This window comes from Schistocerca cancellata, chromosome 3 (genome assembly GCF_023864275.1).
Source record: "Schistocerca cancellata isolate TAMUIC-IGC-003103 chromosome 3, iqSchCanc2.1, whole genome shotgun sequence".
Lineage (NCBI taxonomy): Eukaryota > Metazoa > Arthropoda > Insecta > Orthoptera > Acrididae > Schistocerca > Schistocerca cancellata.
Genome location: NC_064628.1, coordinates 645,989,717 through 646,012,482, shown reverse-complemented (window position 1 = coordinate 646,012,482; position 22,766 = coordinate 645,989,717). Strand labels below are relative to the sequence as shown.

At 40.9% G+C, this 22,766-nt stretch overlaps 1 long non-coding RNA gene across 1 annotated transcript; it reads left to right on the top strand.

Moving 5' to 3' along the window:
- The first annotated feature begins 5,609 nt into the window (after positions 1-5,609).
- On the top strand, positions 5,610-6,409 carry LOC126175601 (uncharacterized). The gene is made up of 3 exons (XR_007535595.1): positions 5,610-5,764; positions 5,923-6,033; positions 6,212-6,409. It is a non-coding gene; the product is annotated as an uncharacterized LOC126175601 (long non-coding RNA).
- The last annotated feature ends 16,357 nt before the right edge of the window (positions 6,410-22,766 follow it).

The window sequence follows — 22,766 nt, the reverse complement described above, 5'->3', positions numbered from 1 at the left end:
TAATTATACTAATCTTATCCTCACAATACTTACGTGAGCAATATGTAGGGGATTGCAGTATATTCCTAGAGCCATCATTTAAAGCCGGTTCTTGAAAGTCTGTTATTAGGCTTTCTTGGGGTAGTTTATGCCTATCTACAAGAGTTTTCCAGTTCAGTTCCTTCAGTATCTATGTGACTGCATCTACCTGATTCTCTTGATACGATGCCTTCAGTATGTCATGTGAGAAAAGAATGAGCTGGGTTTCATATGATCAGTGTTTTTGGAATCCACACTGGCTGACACTGATGAGGTCATTCTGTTCAAGATACCTCATTATGTTTGAGCTCAGAATATGTTCTAAGATTCTGCAACAAATCGGTCAGGGATACTGGACGGTAGTTTTGTGACTCACTTCCACTATCCTCCTTGTAAATGGGTGTGCCCTGCGCTTTTTACATGAACTGGGCATGGAATTTTGTTCAAGGAATCTACAATTGATGATTATAGTTAGAAGAGGGAATAACTCAGCCGCAAATTCAGTGTAGAATCGACAGGGATTCCACTGAGCCCTGGAGCTTTGTTCAAATTTAATGATTTCAGCTTTTTCTCAACACCGCTGACACTAATACTTATCTCATTCACTTTTCAGTGGTACGGGGACTAAACTGGGGCACTTCTTCTGGGATTTCTTTTGTAAAGGAACATTTGAGAATGGAGTTAAGCATTTCACCTTTTGCTTCACTACCCTCAATTTCAGTTCCTGTCATGTTCACTAGGGATTGGAAACTAATTTTGGTGCCACTAACAGCCTTTACATATGACCAGAATTTCTTTGGATTCTGAGAAAGATCACTTGACAATATTCTACTATGGTAGTCATTGAAGGCATCAAGCATTGCTCTCTTGACAGCCAAATGTGTTTCATTCAGCATCTCTCTATCAATAGCCTTAGCCTTATACTTTGTTTTACATGTATTATGCAGTAATCTCTGTTTCTTTAGAAGTTTCTTTACAGGGACTGTATACCATGTAGATCCCCCCTCCCCTCTCCATTATGAACTGTTCTAGTGGCTATATATCTATCTAGTGCACAGTCAACTATTCTTTTCATCCTGAGCCATAGTTCTTCTACATGCTCCTGCCATGTGCTGAAAGTTGCAAGTTCCCCATTGAGATATGACACTACTGTTTTTTTTTATCTAGTTTACTACCTTTCTTCTTGTTCTAGTTGTCCTTTGTACTTTGGTAACCACAACCACATTATGGTGTCTGATACCAGTTTTGATGTGGACAGCCTCAAAGAGGTCAGGCCTATTTGTTGACATTAGATCCAATATATTTCCACGAAGAGTGGGATTTCTAACTACCTGTTCTAGGTAGTTTTCAGAGAACGCATTTAGTGAAGTTTCATAGGATGTCTTATCATGCCCACCACTAGCAAAACTGTAATTTTCCCGATTAATATTTGGATGATTAAAGTCTCCACTGATGATTACAGTATGATTGGGGAAGTTATGTACAAGTGAACTGAGGTTGTCTCTAAAGTTTTTGGTTCCATCAGGAGATGAGTCTGATGGGCAAAAGAAGGATCAAATTATCATTTTCTGCCCACCCCTGATGCTGAGTCTTGCTCAAACAGTCTCACATGAAGCTTTAATTTCTATCTCAGTGGATTTGTGTGTCTTTTCTACTATGATGAATATACCATCTCCATTTCCAGTTTACCTATCCTTTCAATATACACTTAACTTCTCCCCAAAAATCACACTGCTATAAATTTCAGGTTTCTACCAGCTTTCTGTACCCAGTATTATGTGAGCTTTACTGCTTTTCATGAGTGCTCCAAACTCTGGCACTTTGTTGTGAAGGCTTTGGCAGTTTGCTGTTAGGATTTTGATATTCTCATCTGTGGGAGGCATTTCTTTTGATTTTACACTGATACTTCTGGATTTCCTACTGCTATTGTTATCTGGACTGAACAGAGAGTCACCTAATCTAAAAAAACCTTGTGTGCACTCCACACACAGTCACCTACCTGAATAGCAGCCCGTGATGTGTAGTGTACACCCGACCCATTTAGGGGGACCCTACATTTCTCAACCCTATGGCGCATGTCCAGAAAGTATCAGCCCAGCTGGTCACAGAATCTTGAAGTCTCTGATTCAGTCCTTCCACTCAAGTCAGAACCAAAGGGCCACAATCAGTTCTGGGGACAATGATGCAAATTGTGAGTTTTGCTGAAATCCATGTGCTAGGCTGGTCTTAACCTCCTCTGCCAATCGCTATAACAACCTCAGAGCCCATCATTAGATGTATAAGTAACTTTGGGTGCTCCCAGGAATTTATAGAGCTGTTACTGTGCAAAACATATATAAATTATCTGGTGGATAACAGGAAAAACTGTGAGGCTGTATGCAGATGGTGCTCTCACACACAGCAAAATTTTAAAGCCACAAAACTGTCACAAAATGCAAGGAGACTTTCTTGGCGCAGGGACTGGCTGTCAACTCCCAAAATAAACAAGTGTATTGTATAGAGTATAAAGAGGCAGAAAGAACAATAAATTTTCAATTACACTATTCATGATTGATTACTGGAAACATTAAAACTTTGAAATATCTAGGAGCATCCATCCAGAGTGACCTAAACTGGAATGACTACACTGTACTGACTGGGTGTGAGGGGGGGGGGGGGGGGGGGAGTAGAAGTCAGACTGGTAGCTATCAAGTCAGCACAAAATTACAGTTCTTAGTAGTTGAAATACCACTTTATCCAAAGGGCTACTGCTTTTCAGTGGCCTAATAAAATTTGAAATCTCTGTAACATTTGTGTTGCCAAATATATGTGTTGGTGGAGTATAAAATGCTCATCTAAGTAAATCTAATGAATCTGCTTTCAAGGCTTCATTTTTTGTCCTTTTATTTTCTTTTATTTCTGGAAACTATTCACTGAATTTAGTTGCAAATGATTTGAATCTGTCATTCTTATCACAGCTCCTATTGTCAAGAAGTTGTATACCATTTGTGGAAAGAGAGAAAATGTTGTATAACAGAGTTATAAGGGGCTATGAAAACTTTTCCACTCAAAGGTCATATGGGCCAGAACTGGTACACTAATCAGACATAATCACCATGAGCACTAAGGCAATCATCCTACTGATACACCAGGTTGACGATACCCGTTTGGTAACATACCAGTTCTTGCTGTGTAAGGAAGTCCATAACTGCCTGCTGTACATCCTTGACCAACAAGAATTGTTGACTTTTCTAGGCATATTTGAAGGGACAAAAAGAATGATAATATTGTGGGGAAAGATCAGGACTATAGGGCAGGTGCTTGAGTGTCACTTGAGTTGACATAACTTCTGCACTATGATATCTTACTGTTTCTTCAGCAGCCAATCGAAAAAAAAAAAAAAAAAAAAAAAAAAAAAAAAAAAAAAAAAAAAAAAAAAAAAAAAAAGGCAGTATATTGGACCTATTTGGATTCATTAGGTAATAATGTCATCATAGATAACATTTCCCCTTTTATCACATGCACATCAAAAAGACACATATTGCCCATGAATCCCTTGCTTCATATTAGTGCTTATATACCATCATTGGAGATGTACTTCATTGTGTACATGCTGCAGCACTGCCCTCAATTGGAAACTTTTTGATTGCACTTTATATAACTAATGTCTTGATCAATGTGTATGTGCAATTGCATCAGCAGTTTAGATATCAGACAATGTAACTGAATAAATTTACTTTTTATTGAATATGAGATGTGTTTAAAAACGCATCTTTATGTTCTTTATACCGGATCGCGAATGATCTTCCTGTCTGCCCTATATATTTTGCATCACAAGTTCTGCACTGAATCTTATAAACTCCTGATCTTTCAAACTTATTTCTCTTCTCGATATTGGCGTTCAGGTTAGGAAATTATGACAAATCAGCTCCTGCGAACCATATATATGAAACAGGCCATCCCCTTAATAGCATAGAAGACAACGTAGAAATATTGCATGTAGAAAAGAAAGGGAGGAAACTTGATTTACTAGAGGAATTCGAGATAGCTATCCACGAAAAGAAACAAAGCAATATTCTAAATGCACAAGATAATTTTAAGGAAATGAGATTTTTTAGCGGGTTTTTAGAATTATTTTAGGGTAGGTATGCGACTTTAAACTTGTAGCATGTCACTGACAGGGTTGCGAGAGGCTAACGATGGCAGACCAATGTAATAAGGAAATCAGGCGCCCAATAGCATAGCGTTACCGTCAAGCACACGGCTGTAACCACGCCACAACACTTAGGCACGTCAGTCCACAACAGCTCCCGAGCCGGCACAGTGCGACAGCATATTTGGTAGCTATGGGACGGCCATCGACTTGTGTCAACAACTTCATTGTAAGACGAGGACGCACAATCCAATACACTTTTAATTCTGTTTTACTATATGGACTTCCCAACTATTTGTGATGGTATTTTGTCTTTTTAGTCCGTTTAATTTCATGACATAGATTTTACAAGCTGATGATGGGAGCATTGTCTCTTGAAACGCGTTGTTAAAATGTATGTTTAAAAATCGCGGTTGAATGCTAACAGTGATAACCATCTTGTGACATAATGCTGCTAAATTAAATATAGTATTTCATTAGCAAGTGAGCAATAAGAATTTGTATACCTTACACAGGATGGAGATAAACAACCAGTTAATAAGGTCAGAGATGAGTAGGGGATGTCAAATTGAGCAAAATTTTCCAAATAACCATAGGTTGTAAATGTGTAGTTACGGCAATAAAATGGCAGCCAATCAGCAGCAAGTATGAAGTAGTGTGTGCATTTAATCTAACCTTTGGCTAATACCTGTCAAACTTAAAAGTGTAATTACTAACTAAATTAGCTGAAGGAAATGGTTTCAGCTGAACAGTCAAAGCTACACAAACTTTGAATTCCTATCCACGCATAGTTACAATATGCATGGATTTTCTACAGCTTGACTCTTAAATCAACTACATTAAAAGAACTGTATTGCCGTTAATCTGTTAAGGCGATGAGCTGCACTGTAATATCATATTCGACGTTTGGAACTGTTGGAGCAACGTTATTAACCCTTTCGCTACTTCCGTAGAAGTCGGAAGCAAACGTGCCGCTCAGCCGGTGGATTGCTGCAGCAGTCGAGTGCGGCCCGTGCCGCCCAGCCCAAGACCACTACAATAAATTTATTGTAGGTGGTCTTGCCAAGCTGGTGGACTGCTGTAACAGTTCCGCCTCGCATCATATTTCTCAGTTTCAATACAATGCAACATGGAAGGCAAGGAGGTATATAAACTATATTGTGTATATAGGTCGCTGATGGAAGGGCTTTTTTCAAAGTCTGTAGTTAACAATGGAGTCACTAGATGGCAGTTGCATTCAGTTTCAAAGCGTTGGTTCTGCTTGAGTTGCACTGCTCTAGTGTTGGGCTAAACTGCGATTTTCCGATATCAGTGATTTCTGTGAATGCTACTTTTCAGTATCTGTTATTCTTAACTGTGATTTGTCGCAGTTAAGAGTCGCAGTTAAGGAACCTAAGTCGCGTATCCCTCCGCCACTGCTATTTCTGCGATTTCTGCTACTTCCGCGATTTCTGCGACTTCTGTGACTTCTGCTACTTCTGTGACTTCTGCGATTTCTGTGACTTCTGCTACTTCTGCGATTTCTGTGACTCCTGCGATTTCTGCGACTTACCACCGTATGAAAAAGCTACATCTGTCCACACAGAAAATTGCATCTCAACAAACCTGTCATTGGTAAGTACGTTTTACGTTTGTTATTCCGTTGGCTTTAATCTTGTATTAAAGAAACAACTGTGAAAATATTAATAGTGTAATTAATATGTAAGTAGCCATACAGTACCGTAATAGTTCGTGTTTAGAAAATGAATTCTAACATATTGTTATGTTCTCAGGTACCCGAACTACATTTCAGTCACTCAGTAAAGTGATAACTCAAAATATCATTGTCAGCAGATCTGGAGAAATTGCCACTGCGTCTTTAGACCGTTTTCGTCAGACGAGAGGTTAGTTTCTAAGTGTTTCGATGGACTTAATTACTTAAGTGAGATCGTTCTTGCAAATGTGAAATATACCCCATTGAGGGGCTTTCATTACATCAAATATTAGCAATCTACTCTGTCAATTATATTGCTTGTAATTAGTGACAGCAAAAATTGTTTAATAATTTTTGTGATTTTGCAGACACAGTTCTGGTTGCTGTACGTATCTATCCACATCAAGGCTGTTGGGAGAGACTCGTGAAGATTCAAGAGAGCTCTTAGAGGATTTGCAGTTTAAAAGTGACATTATTGCGAAATAAGTGTGCAGATGAGTGATTAAACTGTGTTTTATTGAAGTTGTTGTGCGATTTTAAAGGAATAATAAATGTTAAATACAGTGAGCGAATAATGAAAATCTCATTTTCCACATGTTAAGCCGTCCTATACCCGTAATTTTCCGCCACATATTTATTGGTAAACACTTGTTGGAGAGTGACATGCCGCCCCCCCCCCCCCTCCGTCTCTTTCTCCACAATCTTGGTGTGACACTGACCTGTAACATATCCTGAAGTCTACAATATGCATTTTGAGGCTGTTGATACGAAAGTGGGAAGTACAGATCTTACAGTTAAATCAGGAATAGCTTAAGTGAATTACTTGAAAGTACGAGGGCAGTTCAATAAGTAATGCAACACATTTTTTTCTGAAACAGGGGTTGTTTTATTCAGCATTGAAATACACCAGGTTATTCCCTAATCTTTTAGCTACACAACACTATTTTTCAACGTAATCTCCATTCAATGCTACGGCCTTACGCCACCTTGAAATGAGGGCCTGTATGCCTGCACGGTACCATTCCACTGGTCGATGTCGGAGCCAACGTCGTACTGCATCAATAACTTCTTCATCATCCGCGTAGTGCCTCCCACGGATTGCGTCCTTCATTGGGCCAAACATATGGAAATCCGACGGTGCGAGATCGGGGCTGTAGGGTGCATGAGGAAGAACAGTCCACTGAAGTTTTGTGAGCTCCTCTCGGGTGCGAAGACTTGTGTGAGGTCTTGCGTTGTCATGAAGAAGGAGAAGTTCGTTCAGATTTTTGTGCCTACGAACACGCTGAAGTCGTTTCTTCAATTTCTGAAGAGTAGCAAAATACACTTCAGAGTTGATCGTTTGACCATGGGGAAGGACATCGAACAGAATAACCCCTTCAGCGTCCCAGAAGACTGTAACCATGACTTTACTGGCTGAGGGTACGGCTTTAAACTTTTTCTTGGTAGGGGAGTGGGTGTGGCGCCACTCCATTGATTGCCGTTTTGTTTCAGGTTCGAAGTGATGAACCCATTTTTCATCGCCTGTAACAATCTTTGACAAGAAATTGTCACCCTCAGCCATATGACGAGCAAGCAATTCCGCACAGATGGTTCTCCTTTGCTCTTTATGGTGTTCGGTTAGACAACGAGGGACCCAGCGGGAACAAACCTTTGAATATCCCAACTGGTGAACAATTGTGACAGCACTACCAACAGAGATGTCAAGTTGAGCACTGAGTTGTTTGATGGTGATCCGTCGATCATCTCGAACGAGTGTGTTCGCACGCTCCGCCATTGCAGGAGTCACAGCTGTGCACGGCCGGCCCGCACGCGGGAGATCAGACAGTCTTGCTTGACCTTGCGGCGATGATGACACACGCTTTGCCCAACGACTCACCGTGTTTTTGTCCACTGCCAGATCACCGTAGACATTCTGCAAGCGCCTATGAATATCTGAGATGCCCTGGTTTTCCGCCAAAAGAAACTCGATCACTGCCCGTTGTTTGCAACGCACATCCGTTACAGACGCCATTTTAACAGCTCCGTACAGCGCTGCCACCCGTCGGAAGTCAATGAAACTATACGAGACGAAGCGGGAATGTTTGAAAATATTCCACAAGAAATTTCCGGTTTTTTCAACGAAAATTGGCCGAGAAAAAAAATGTGTTGCATTACTTATTGAACTGCCCTCGTAACACAGGAAAAGCTTACTTATGTAGGTGGTAGTAGTGTCGGCAAAAAGTTCTTGTGTGTGAAGTTGCCATGTAGTACACCAGGTGTAAAACTTTTCTCCCGAGTCTTGAACTGTGTCGGAATGAAAGTGAGGCATTCATATGACACAATAATACTGTTTTTATTTCACTACACTTATACATGTGTCTGAGTTCTGCTGTGTTAACTTTGCAAAGTCCTGTAGGCATGTGGAGTATTAACCAAAACTGTCATATTGGAAGCAGAATCAAACAAATTTGTTACGTTACTTGATATTTTCAGGAGAAAAAGGCAATGTTGCTTCTTATTAATATAATACATTCAGAGTCACAGCTGTGTTTCACCATCCATAACTGATGCTGAATGTGCATGTCGTCATATAATATGAAGGGCTTATTTCAATAGTGGTACAAGTCCATTACCTCCACTTTTTTGTCTATAATGCTTCTGAAATTAATGATCCAAACAAACATAAATAAAGGTTCATCTCTAGCAAGAAGCCGTATGCTTGAATATTTCTGGTATCTCAACTGCAGATTTTTTAGCACTCATTTAACTTTACGACTGTATCTCAAAATGAACAAAAGTGGACTTGTACCACTATTGAAATAAGCCCTTCATATTCAGTATTATGCACACAGTCACACACAGCACGTCGATCTCGAGAGGCACAAGGCTCTCGTAACGAAGTACGTACGTCGGTCAACAGATGGCACTAGGAAAAGAATGTTAACTGCGCTTTTCAGTTGCTACTTGCGACTCTTAGTTGCGATTTGTCACAGAAATCGCAGTTTGACTCGGTAGCGAATAGCATAGTATGAACTTTGCTCAACAGATGGCACTGCTAACTGCGCTTTTTAGTTGCTACTTGCGACTCTTAGTTGCGACTTGTCACGGAAATCGCAGTTACACTCGATAGCGTGTCGTAGAGATGAGCGTAGTACGAACTTTGGCCAACAGATGGCACTGTTAACTGCGCTTTTTAGTTGCTACTTGCGACTTCTAGCCGCGATTTGTCACTGAAATCGCAGAAAGCAGTACGGAATTCGGCCAACAGATGGCTCACGGCGTTGAATGTGAAATGCTACTTGCGACTGCTAACTATGACTGAAATCGCAGTTAGATTTTGTAAAGTTGTTATTGTGATATCTGTGACGTCTCAATCACTGTGATTTCTAATAGATACGCGATTTCCTGCCCAACACTACACTGCTCATTTCCCGTCTTGTTTCTAATCTGAAGTGACGTGTTGTTCAGCTCAGTTAGTTTCTGCTAGAAGTGATAAAACAGATAAGCGATATAATCTAGAGGCAGCTCTTCTACAGATATTGTGTTAGCTGAAGAGGCATCACACCGCCGAACAAGAAAAAAATAACGTGGAAAAATGAAAACTTGGATCCTGGAGAAATATAAAGTAGAAAAAAGAAGATCCAGCGGAGGAAAGAGATCAGAACGTCCCTCGAGACCGACAGCAGGGTCTCGCCTACCTGACGTGTAGAGCAGCTACAGAAGTTGCGTTGTCTGTAGAGCATAGAAAAAGCGGAAGCAGACTAAAACGTGTTGTAAGGAATGCAATACGATACTTCGTGCCTTTCCCTGCTTCATGATTTACCATACACAAAAGACCTATTGAGATGTAATGTAATTCTACTAAAATGTAAATTAAACCAATTGTAAATAAATATTACTGAACAAGTGAAAACAAAAATAGTATTCAATACACGTTTTAAATAACAAAGCACCCACCCCACCTGAACTGAATCCGAAACACGATATAATAGAATGTACGAAAAAATTACGTGAATTATCTAAAAGATTCAAGAGAACTGTTTTTATTCAAGATGAATATAAAAAACGTGTGATTTGTAAAATATTTTCCCAAATAAATATGCAGTATTAAGTCCAATAATTGTGATAACACTACGAGCGTGAAAGCAGAACAGAGTAGCGCTCGAAAAATGAACCCTATGAAAGCAGAACAGAGTAGCGCTCGTAAAATGAACCCTACAGAGGGCACAGCCAGGCGGGACTGGCGCTCGTCCACAGCGCACGACGCAACGATTACGGCGCGCCGTGAAAGGGTTATTACACTACTGGCCATTAAAATTGCTACACCACGAACATCACGTGCTACAGACGCTAAATTTAACCGACAGGAAGAAGATTCTGTGATATGCAAATGATTAGCTTTTCAGAGCATTCACACAAGGTTGGCGCCGGTGGCGACACCTACAACGTGCTGACATGAGGAAAGTTTCCAACCGATTTCTCATACACAAACAGCAGTTGATTGGCGTTGCCTGGTGAAACGTTGTTATGATGCCTCATATAAAGAGGAGAAATGCGTACCATCACGTTTCCGACTTTGATAAAGGTCGGATTGTAGCCTAACGCGATTGCGGGTTATCGTATCGCGACATTGCTGATCGCGTTGGTCGAGATCCGATGACTGTTGGCAGAATATGGAATCAGTGGGTTCAGGAGGGTAATACGGAACGTCGTGCTGGATACCAACGGCTTCATATCACTAGCAGTCGAGATGACAGGCACCTTATCCGCATGGCTGTAATGGATCGTGCAGCCACGTCTCGATCCCTGAGTCAACAGATTGGAACGTTTGCAAGACAACAACCATCTGCACGACCAGTTCGACGACGTTTGCAGCAGCATGGACTATCAGTTCGGAGACCGTGGCTGCGGTTACCCTTGACGCTGCATCACAGACAGGAGCGCCTGCGATGGTGTATTCAACGACGAACCTGGGTGCACGAATGGCAAAACGTAATTTTTTCGGATGAATCCAGGTTCTGTTTACAGCATCATGATGGTCGCATCCATGTTTGGCGACGTCGCGGTGAACGCACATTGGAAGTGCGTATTTGTCATCGCCATACTGGCGGATCACCCGGCGTGATGGTATGGGTTGCCATTGGTTACACGTCTCGGTCACCTCTTGTTCGCATTGACGGCACTTTGAACAGTGGACGTTACATTTCAGATGTGTTACGACCTGTGGCTCTACCCTTCATTTGATCCCTGTGAAACTCTACTTTTCAGGAAGATAATGCACGACCGCATGTTGCAGGTCCTGTACGGACCTTTCTGGATACAGAAAATGTTCGACTGCTGCCCTGGCCAGCACATTCTCCACCAACTGAAAATGTCTGGTCAATGGTGGCCGAGCAACTGGCTCGTCACAATACGCCAGTCACTACTCTTGATGAACTGTGATATCGTGTTAAAGCTGCATGGGCAGCTGTACCTGCACATGCCATCCAAGCTCTGTTTGACTCAATGCCCAGGCATATCAAGGCCGTTATTATGGCCAGAGGTGGTTGTTCTCGGTACTGATTTCTCAGGATCTATGCACCCAAATTGCGTGAAACTGTAATCACATATCAGTTATAGTATAATATATTTGTCCAATGAATACCCGTTTATCATCTGCATTTCTTCTTGGTGTAGCAGTTTTAATGGCCAGTAGTGTAATTAGCTAGCTACCCAGCATTGCCCAATCACGTATTTATTCCAATTCTATTAGTCCACCTCCTTCTTCCCCATCTCTCTGTCCATCTGCTCCTCCCCCCTCCCTCTATCTCTTCCTACCCCTCCAAGTCCCTCCCCCCCTCTATCTGCCCCTCATCCCCTATATGTCCATCTCCTTCTCCGCCTCTTTCTGCGCATTTGCCCTCCCATCTCTCTGGCCATCTCCTCCTGCCACCTATCTGTGTCCATCTCCTGCTTCCCCCACTCTGTCTGCAGGGGCGCCGACTTATAAAAAATATTGGGGGGGGGGGAGCCATACTGGGGGTCTTGCCTCGGGAAATTTTCTAAATTTTAGATGAAAAATAGTGAGTTTTTAAGTTTTTTAAAGCATTTTAGAGTCATATGATCAACATTAGAACCCTGAAAACTGGACTCTCGATAACTCGACACTCCAGGAAACTCGATAAGCCTTTCACATTTTTTTTGGCTTTGTAAAAGGAAACAAAACATAAACGTGCATGGTATTTTCGTAAAAAGCTAATTCAAAAAATGGTTCAAATGGCTCTGAGCACTATCGGACTTAACATCTGAGGTCATCAGTCCCTTGAACTTAGAACTACTTAAACCTAACAAACCTAAGGACACCACACCCATCCATGCCTGAGGCAGGATTCAAACCTGCAACCGTAGCGCCTAGAACCGTTCGGCCACACTGGCCGGCCCAAAAGCTAATTTAATTTACAGTAATAATCATGCTTATAGACTATTGGAAAGCCGTGAATATATAGCTCTGAAAACACTAAAATTATATTTAAATAAATCCTAAACTATCATTAACAGAATTAAACATAAAATATTGCTGCCGCACAGTAATAGAACTTTGATTAATAAGTGAAATAGCTAATTCAAGCTTACTTTGAATAAGGCTCAGTGTTCATTAAATAAAAGCAATATCTCAAAGTTAATGCTTTAACACAGTATGCCTAATACTTTCAGTCAAAAAGTATGTAAATAGCAGGTTTTAATTGGGTCTTACACCCTAAAAATATTTAACTATTTGAAAATAACTAATACAGTACTATATTAATACAGCAATACAGTACTAAAATAGTACTAATATTTCGAAACTGAAAATTTAACATTATGTATGTATTTAATTCTCTATTTTATAAAGATTTTTAATATTGCTCTAAATGCCGATATTAGGGCTAGAGTGTCTTTAGAAAGATGGAAATGCCGACCGTCTGACTGGATTACTGAATATGAAGACGTTGATGACAGGTCAGATACCCAATTCATCAAAAACATCTCAGTGGGCATGAAGAACAGACAAGTCGGTTCAATCGCTTCTGTCCCATTGTTGATTGGAGATATGACTTCAGGCGTCTAAGGGCAGCGCTAAATGACCATTGTGCTGTTGCTGTCGTGATTGGAACTACTTGCAGAAGCTTAATGCACTTCTCTACCTCACATAACATTTCTCCAACTGCAGGCTCTTGTGTAATTAACTTCCTTACATCACACGTGTTTTTTAAGACCAGTTGTTTTTTATCAGCGATATCGGCTAACATATTCAAGTGTAAGCGCAGTCTCTCAATCTTTAGGTCATTTTTGAAAAACTCAGTTGATTTTTCCAAATTTGTTTCACCTCTGTTTACTAAAAGCAAGCACTCCTGTTCAACTGCAATGGCCTGTGTGAACACAGTTGAAGCAAACCGCTCAGTAATGCAAGTTTGCACCGTTTCACAAACTTCAAAGTAAATAGCTTTGTAGTATTCCTTTGGGGTTCTGAAAGTGTGTGGTTAGCTTCGTTGTTTTCATACTTCTTTTGTACACTTCGATTCCGAGAAAGTGAAGGATCATCAACTTGTGAAGGTTTTTCTTTGAAACACAATTCCCAAAAGTGTTCAAAACTATCACGCCTTCCATTCAATACACAAATCAAGCCCACATATATTTTTTTCCAGACCAGCAACACTTAGATGAGGGCATTGAATTTTTCATTGACACCCTCTACTGGGTTCATTGCATGGCAATAAAGACGTAAAAAGTAACAAGTCTTGAATTGTAACATTGACTCAAGGTAGCCTGCACATTTGTAACCTGCCTTTGTTTTGTCCTCAGCAGAAAATGTTCCAAAAAAACTCTAGAAGTTCTTCAAAGTTTTTCAATATTCTCAAGATACTAAAAGCTCACATAGTCCATCGAGTCGGGCAAAGGGGTCGTAGACCAGCTTGGTCATTGGCGCTCTCACAGAGTATGCTTCTGAAAAGTCCCATCCTTTTGTTGGATTCCCTTACAGTGTTTATTAAGTCCTTGGCTAAATCCATAATATCCCTCATAGACTTAAGATGGCGGAGACTGTCTACAACTGCCAAGTCTAAACAGTGAGCAGTGCAGTGCACCTAACGTGCTTTTGGTTGTTTATCCAAAACTAACTTGATTAGTCCTTTGAACTTACCTCTCATATTCGAGGCACCATCATAGCACTGTCCTCTTAAGTTATCCATTGACAAATCAAGACGAGCAAAAAGTCTTTTAAAGTACTAAACAGAGTCTATGATTCAGTGTTGGGGGTCTCGTATAAGCCAATAAAGTCTTTCTTGATGATTAAGGAATCATCGACAGTACGAATACAAAATGACACTTGTTTGTGAATCAAAGAATCACTTGTTTCGTCAACCATAATAGAAAAATGTTCAGTCTTCTTGATTGAAGCCAAAACCTTTCTCAACACAGACTTTCCTAGTAGATCAATGGTCTCGTTTTGAATGTCGTGCGACGTCCACTTATACTCCCAACACCCTAACTAATCTTTAAACTAGATTACGTCTGTCATTCTTTCGGAGTTCCAACAATTGAAAAAAAATTGAGTTTGCATCTTTGTGCCCTCTAATTGCTAGTCCTTGTCGCCATAGAAATTGCACAGTAGTAAAATTTGTCTCAAGAGGTGAATGGCCTTTCTTCATATCACTATCTAACTGTTCATTCAGTTGGGAGGCCACACTTCGGTTAGTGATAGAATTTAGTTTCAGAACACCTTCTTTATGCGTAAACGTATTTTCACGAAGACGAAATTTTTCCAAAGCCTTTTTCCAATTAGAAAACCGTACAGAAGTAAATGCATCTTTTTTGTGAAGAAAATTGTGATAGATTTTTGGCCTCTACCTCTTTTCAGGTTTTGCAAAAAACTTTTTCCGTAGGTGCTTCATATTCAAGCCATGTACATTTGATTAACCAAGACTCCTGAAATGATCTTCCCTTACCAGATTGTCCAGGTTTTGGCTATGAACGGTTCTTGCCTCAAGACGACGAAGCAATTGATGACAAAATAATCGTTCGAGGTTGACTTGCAGTATCATCAACTTCCAAGCCCGCCTTTTTGGTTACAAATTTATCCATTGCAAACTTAATTCACAATACACTAAGAGATTAAAGTAAATGAATAGAATACAGTCATATAAAATAGTCCACTAGACATTAAAGTCGGAACACTAGACATGTCTGCAGCATGCACTGAACGAAACTGTGCACACTGAATGACTGCAACAGCAGGGTGGGCTTTATGTAGCCGCGGTGCCGTAATGTCTCGAAGCGTCAAGGCAATGTGAGGCAGAGGAAGAACAGACACCATATCCATATAAGTATATAGTTCTGGCAATACAAGCCATGACCTTCTTCTTCTGTGTGGATGCACACATATTCCCCGAACTCTTACGGGACTTGGTAAGAATGTCTTCCACGAGTAAAGAGTGTGTTGTGGTGGGACACTACCAATGTAGTGTGTGGACATACAAGGTAAAAATGAGGGTCTCACGGGAAGCGTGCGCGAGATGGTCCCTGCAGTCGCACTATCCTCTGTGCCCTCGGTGGCTCAGACGGATAGAGTGTCTGCCCTGTACGCAGGTAATTCTGGGTTCGAGTCTTGGTTGGGGCACACATTTTCACCTGTCTCCGTTGTCCCGTCAGCAGCTGAAGATATTAATATAATTCTAATTGTCAAACAAGGAAAATAAAAAATTCCAACATAATTTTGTGATTTCACAAAGCATAATATAACGAGTAATTTCCTTAAATTTTTGAGAGGGCTCGGGCCCCCTCAGGCCCCATGGAGTTAGCGCCTGTGTCTGTCTGTCAATCTCTTTTGCTCTCCTGTTTATCACCCCCACCCCAGTTGGATCTTACCCTCACAATATTTGTACTAAGTTAGATTGGTATTGATCCAGGAGTTTGAGAGGAACTTTTTAGTTACAGCTTTGCCCATGTATGCACATATCACAAGTATTTCATATATATTTAACACATTTCTCACGTAGTTGTACACATGTTCACCCATACCTTCAGCGAATTTCACCCTGCAGTTACGTTTTCAGGCAGCTCAATGTTTGTCAAGTCATATCTTCTGAACTATGTGTTGGACAACGATATAATTTTGAAGATACATCCAGTAGTCTACGTGGATACTGTCTGCGAAATGCGTTGCTAATAGAGTTAGTAACAAACAAGTAATAAATGAAAAGATCCTAATTGTCGAAGCTGTTTCATTGCAAGGACAGTGAAAATGTAGTCAGTGATAAACTTTTTTCCTTTCATCATTTTGTGGAGGGTGTCAATGAGAAAAAGCCTCATAAAGTTTTGAAATTATGTGTATATTGCAAGTCACTATATGCCCCCATTCTCAAATACTAGATGAATGTGAGTGGCCTATTTGTGCATCATAAACGATGCTTCTTTTTCAAGTCCCCCCCCCCCCTTCACCACCTTCCGCCTTTCAAGAGGTAGGTGGTTCTTACCCTCACACTGCTTTTTCCAGATAGTAAATAATCTGTGAACTAAGTCTGGTTGAAATGGATCCAGTGGTTTAGGAGCAGATGTGGTATGTACATACATACATAACTTTTAAATACACTCCTGGAAATTGAAATAAGAACACCGTGAATTCATTGTCCCAGGAAGGGGAAACTTTATTGACACATTCCTGGGGTCAGATACATCACATGATCACACTGACAGAACCACAGGCACATAGACACAGGCAACAGAGCATGCACAATGTCAGCACTAGTACAGTGTATATCCACCTTTCGCAGCAATGCAGGCTGCTATTCTCCCATGGAGACGATTGTAGAGATGCTGGATGTAGTCCTGTGGAACGGCTTGCCATGCCATTTCCACCTGGCGCCTCAGTTGGACCAGCGTTCGTGCTGGACGTGCAGACCGCGTGAGACGACGCTTCATCCAGTCCCAAACAAGCTCAATGGGGGACAGATCCAGAGATCTTTCTGGCCAGGGTAGTTGACTTACACCTTCTAGAGCACGTTGGGTGGCACGGGATACATGCGGACGTGCATTGTCCTGTTGGAACAGCAAGTTCTCTTGCTGGTCTAGGAATGGTAGAACGATGGGTTCGATGACGGTTTGGATGTACCGTGCACTATTCAGTGTCCCCTCGACGATCACCAGTGGTGTACAGCCAGTGTAGGAGATCGCTCCCCACACCATGATGCCGGGTATTGGCCCTGTGTGCCTCGGTCGTATGCAGTCCTGATTGTGGCGCTCACCTGCACGGCGCCAAACACGCATACGACCATCATTGGCACCAAGTCAGAAGCGACTCTCATCGCTGAAGACTACACGTCTCCATTCGTTCCTCCATTCACGCCTGTCGCGACACCACTGGAGGCGGGCTGCACGATGTTGGGGCGTGAGCGGAAGACGGCCTAACGGTGTGCGGGACCGTAGCCCAGCTTCATGGAGACGGTTGCGAATGGTCCTCGCCGATACCCCAGGAGCAACAGTGTCCCTAATTTGCTGGGAAGTGGCGGTGCGGTCCCCTACGGCACTGCGTAGGATCCTACAGTCTTGGCGTGCATCCGTGCGTCGCTGCGGTCCGGTCCCAGGTCGACGGGCACGTGCACCTTCCGCCGACCACTGGCGACAACTTCGATGTACTGTGGAGACCTCACGCCCCACGTGTTGAGCAATTCGGCGGTACGTCCACCCGGCCTCCCGCATGCCCACTATACGCCCTCGCTCAAAGTCCGTCAACTGCACATACGGTTCACGTCCATGCTGTCGCGGCATGCTACCAGTGTTAAAGACTGCGATGGAGCTCCGTATGCCACGGCAAACTGGCTGACACTGACGGCGGCGGTGCACAAATGCTGCGCAGCTAGCGCCATTCGACGGCCAACACCGCGGTTCCTGGTGTGTCCGCTGTGCCGTGCGTGTGATCATTGCTTGTACAGCACTCTCGCAGTGTCCGGAGCAAGTATGGTGGGTCTGACACACCGGTGTCAATGTGTTCTTTCTTCCATTTCCAGGAGTGTATGTATGAATTCGACTGAAGAGCCATTTGTTGTAATGTTTGCTAAGGTACATGGAGCATGAAATAAACATTCCTGCCTCTGACATTGCTAAAAATTTAACCTCATTGATGAAATGAATAGCACACCCTTTTGAAAGCTCATGATATGTTGGCAATGATCCTTGTGACCAACTTTTCAAGGGTGTTCACTGGTGCCTGGAAGTGTGGTGTTTCACTCCACAAAAAAGGTCCGGTTGTATTACATGAGGCAATCTTGACAGTCAATCATGGGTACCATTGTGTCCAACCTACCTGTGCCCAAGCACTTTACTGAAACGTTGTCTGACTGCCAGAATGGAATGTAGCTGACCACCATCTTGTTGTAATATCGTTCTGCATATATGGAGAAGAAAATCTTCCAAAAATATGGTGAATCCACTTGAAAAAACTGTAAATAATTCTGTCCATTTAAATGAGGAAGTAGAATAAAATATCCAGTCAAGTTGTCATTTACAATTCCTTCCCAGATGTATATCGGAAAACTTTCTTGGTAGCCATGTTCTTGGATGTAATAGGGATTTTCATACAGCTGAGACTTTAGACATTAGAACTGTTTCACGATCAGAAATAGCTTCATTTATAAACAGGATGAAGAAGGCAAAATTCACCCTGTTTGTGGTGTTCGCACTGCCTTAACACCTTGGAAAATCTTCTGCTTTAATATTTTGCATCTTTTGTGAATGGTAAGAATGTAAACAATTTTCCTTTTTGGCGTTCCAAACAAGCCAATGAGTGGCAATGAACTCATGAAATGTTGTTATGCTGGGTGAACAGAGTCATCACTGTTCTTCACCATTCTGTATCAGCCTTTTTGGGAGCAAACATGCCTGTTCTCCTCAAGTGATGGACCACAGTCCAACTGCCATTGACTGCTGATAATTCTGTGTCTGGGAAATGTTCAGTGTATCATCATCTTACACTCGTAGCACTGCATTCGGGTGCTCCATAACCAAATCAATGTAGGCTACCTTGTTGTATTCATACCTGATCATGGTGACATGTGGTTCAGCTCACAGCAATAAATTGAGAGTAGCACAACAGTCAAACAATATTAAACAACAGACAAAACAGTCTGCAGTGGCTCAGGTCTTATCTGACAAACAGGAAGCAAAGGCTAATCATAACAAATGGTTCAAATGGCTCTGAGCACTATTGGACTTCACTTCTAAGGTCATCAGTCCCCTAGAACTTAGAACTACTTAAACCTAACTAATCTAAGGACATTACACACATCCATGCCCAAGGCAGGATTCGAAGCTGCGACCGTAGCGGTCGCGCGGATCCAGACTATAGTGCCTAGAATCGCACGACCATCCCGGCCAGCTAATCATAACATCTAACACCATAAATTATGAATCTCAGTGGGATACAATATCATAAGGAGTCCCTCAAGGCTCAATCTTAGGGCTAATATTGTTTCTCTTTTTCATAAGTCATTTACCTCTTAATATCAATGCTCAGCCAGTCATGTTTGCTGCTGGTACTTCAGTACTCCTTGTAAAACAAAATGTGGGAGAAATTCTGGACGATGTTGTAAACTCACTAAACAACCTAGATACATGGTTTCAACAAAATGGCCTTCAACTTAACTTTTCAAAGACCTTGTTTACACAATTTAGAACCAAACACGGAAAAATCAGTGACATTAGTATTGTACATAAAAATCGAGTTATGGATGAAGCTCAGTCCATTAAATTCTTGGGACTAAACTTGGACAAAAATTTAAGCTGGCAAGCACATATAGATTATTTAACTACAAAATTAAACAGCCTTGCCTTTACAGTGGGTATACTATCCGGTATAACAGACATAAGCTGCAGAAAAGTGGTGTACCATAGTAACTTTGAATTCATAATTAGATATGATTTAATTTTTTGTGGAAATCCAAGCTACATATTATGAATCCTGCTACTTCAAAAAAGAATCGTTAGAAAAATGTGCGCTGCCTCTCCAAGAACATCCTGCCACACATTATTCAAGAACCTAAAAATATTACCTATACCTGCATTTCTACATATTAACACTGAGCTAACAGAAGAAAACCATATGTACAACACTAGACGCAAGGAAAATTTCAAACTTCTACAACATCACTTAAAACTCTACCAACAGACACCCCAGTACGTGGGAATGAAAATTTACAATAAACCCAAGGCTAGAGATGTACTGAGCATGGAGACAGGTTCACTGAAGGTTGAGAAATTTATGAACAATTGTAACGTCCCCTTAGAACAATTATACAAGACTGTGCTTAAACTGACATACAATATTTTTAGCGCAACGCAATCTGACTTTCAAAAATCCCTACAAAAGAATGGCCCTGACTAACATTAACCTATACCCTTCACAAATCACTTACCTCACAAAAATCTTCGTTACTCAAGCTACAGCAAACAGCGAGCGCCACTACTGCCAGCTAAATAACAGATTCAAACTACGGAAGGCACTAACTACTGATAGGAATAGTTAGCAAATGAAAGATATTAATAGAGAACAAACAATGTATTTACCTTAATAGTCATAATATATATATAGCAGTTCATGACAAATTACAAAACTCCGCCATCTCTCTCCCCACATCCACCACTGCTGGCGGCTCACCTCCAACTGCGCAACGCTACGCGCTGTTCACATCCAGCTGCCGCTGCCCAACACTACAATGGCAGACAACAATGCAAAATAGCCACAGACTGCACACAGCACAGCCAGTGATTTTCATACCGAGCACTACGTAATGTTGCCGATAATAAAACATAAACAGCCTACTTACATAGCCCCCATGCTCCCCACAAAAAATTTTACAAATTTTTTTTGGGCAGTGGCCAATAATGATTTGATAAAATTTTTCATAATTACAATAACCAAGAAATCAAATGCACACACTTATTAATACAATGTTGGTCAAAAGCTAAAATTTTCTCACAGTCCATAAAGACAGTCCTGATCATTCATCACAGTAAAACTTCCGTTTCTTTTCTCAAAGTCTGAGCAGTAAAAGACAATGCACAGGGAAGTAGTGGATTTCCATGGAGTCTTGAAGAAGCAATGTTGTCCTTCCAATGGAAAGACAGTGCTGACTCTTGACATGCTGACAGGTAATGGGCCACAACAGAGCAAACCCACAGCAGAGTCATTCGACATTTTGAAGAAGATTGGTAGGTAGGTCATCACAGAGTAGACCCACTGTAGTCCTGGTAGAGATTGTGGTATTGGTGGGCCACCAGAGGTGCAGACCCACTGCAGTCCTTGTAGAAATAATGATATTGGTGGGTCATCAAAGGTGTAGACCCACTGTAGTCCTTGTAGAGATGGCCAGCAGCCATCTGTTGTGACTGTGCGGGTGCACAATCACCATTGAAGAGTCTTGCAGTTAATATAGCAAGTCCATAACCACAACTTGTGCACTCACAAAGTTTTTGGAATTGTCCTTAGAACCAGCAATGCTGTTATCCAGTCCCTTGCTGAAGTATCAACACACGTGCAAACACTAACAGTCCCTACTTCTCACATATTGTCCATATACTATGACCAACAGAAAAGTGTGCAGTGAAATGTAACTAACAAGTTAATAATATGATGAACTGCTCTCAATTACAATTTTATAACATAAGAATACAATTACAAAGGTACAAAATACATCATTAAAGAACATAACAGTACAGATAACATTTGTAGTAACACAGGCTTTACAAAAGAATAGAACTAACATATACATCAGTGTTACAGGAATTATGACATGAGTACATACATAAAAGATCAGAATAATTATTGAAACATCAACTTCACACATGAGCGTTAAAACAGAATAAATAATGTCTAAGCATATTTACAAGGTAAATAACATATTATTGATGCCAATTATATTTGAGGATAACAGTATTCCTCATCATAGTGAATGTAGCTTAATATTAAAAGAAGAAAAAATTCTATGACACTACACAGAGACAGGAAGAAAACAAATACACAAGGGTACACAGACACATAGTGGGATAACACAAAAGGAAAGGACAGGGTTTGTTTTACTGCAGTCTTTTGCATGGAGATCTCCCTTCGTTCATCATTATTCCCAAAAGTCCTATCTAAGCCTGCTTTCTGTATTCTGTTCACATCCTCTGTCAAAAATAGTTTTTCTCCACTGTACAGTATCCCTTTTTTTTTGCCAAACCATTTTCTTATATCTTCTCAATGCATTTCTTCCAATTCATCATAGTTAGTTTCTTATATAGTCTACCCCCTCTTAAGCTAACTTAAAACTACTGAGCTCAGATGCTAAACTAAGGGACGAGGCAATGCAGCATCGCATAAAACAATTAATATAAACAGCAATGAAAAAAAACGCAGATTTGCGAAGCAAGCAGCATTAAGAAATTAGCAAAGCAATTGTAATATTACAACTAATATAAGGCAATGTGCAGCAAACAATAAAAAATAAATCATTAGTAAAACTGGCTTAACAGAATAATACAAAGTCAAATTCAATAACACTATGCCTGGCAAACAGCAGCAACTTATACCTAAACATGACATAGCTCAAGCAGAAAAAATATTACAGTAAAAACAACAATGCAGATAAGGGAAATGTATATTCACATCTTAATGTCTATGTAATTAAAGTGGTGCACCACAAAAACTAATTCTACAAAAAATTACCAAGTACTCGAAAAGAAAATTATATATGCAGTTACTGTTATTAGTCCCTTCTTATTGTTCTTTCCATTCCAAAAGCTCCTTTTTCGAAGAATGTGGATCATAAAATAATTGACAGAAAGTGTTCACATTAGCAAATGCATCTAAGTATATTTTATAAAACTAATGTTGCAACACAGCTGGAAACCAGATATTAAATGAAATAAGTAATTACGCAAACCAAAGCATAAAAA